Source organism: Morone saxatilis, unplaced genomic scaffold (assembly GCF_004916995.1).
Source record: "Morone saxatilis isolate NCDOM2014 unplaced genomic scaffold, NCSU_SB_2.0 Contig1, whole genome shotgun sequence".
Lineage (NCBI taxonomy): Eukaryota > Metazoa > Chordata > Actinopteri > Moronidae > Morone > Morone saxatilis.
The window spans coordinates 6,452,063-6,452,550 of record NW_023339651.1 but is presented as its reverse complement, the minus strand read 5'-3'; the positions used below and the strand labels follow the sequence as shown (position 1 = coordinate 6,452,550).

The 488-nt window shown below is 32.0% G+C and overlaps 1 protein-coding gene across 1 annotated transcript in view; it reads left to right on the top strand.

Moving 5' to 3' along the window:
• glud1b (glutamate dehydrogenase 1b) overlaps positions 1–488 on the top strand; it is a gene marked incomplete in the record, with an annotated part of 15,172 nt that overhangs the window by 11,502 nt on the left and 3,182 nt on the right.

The following is a 488-nucleotide window of genomic DNA, read 5'->3' as shown; positions in this document are numbered from 1 at the left end:
ACACACACACACACAGAAATACAAACAATTTGTACTGATTGTTTCCTTCAGTTCAGTTCAAGTAAATAAACTGTGTCAAGAGTGGTGGATTCCTACATCAGCACATTATTTTCCAAATTTAGAACAGTTTAGTTATTTTACATGAAAGATTTCTGCATTTCTGTTTTTATCTGAGCTCTTTTTACTAGTTTGAAGTGAATAGAAACATGATGTCACATACTCCACTCTACATCAATCAGGATTTAGCAGCTTTGTAATCAATATGTGTCACTTAGTGGGCTTGTTTGCTTATATTTCCAGTACTGTCAATCAAACCACACCCATCTCCTTATGAGTGTTACATTGAGTGTTGAACTCAAGTTGAAACTCAAACGATAAGAAGAATAAAAATAAAAATAAAATACAAAATACTTCTTAATTCTCAGTTTTCATTCTCAGTCCCTGTGTTTTTGCTTGTTCATATTTGGACTCAAAATAATTATTTCACA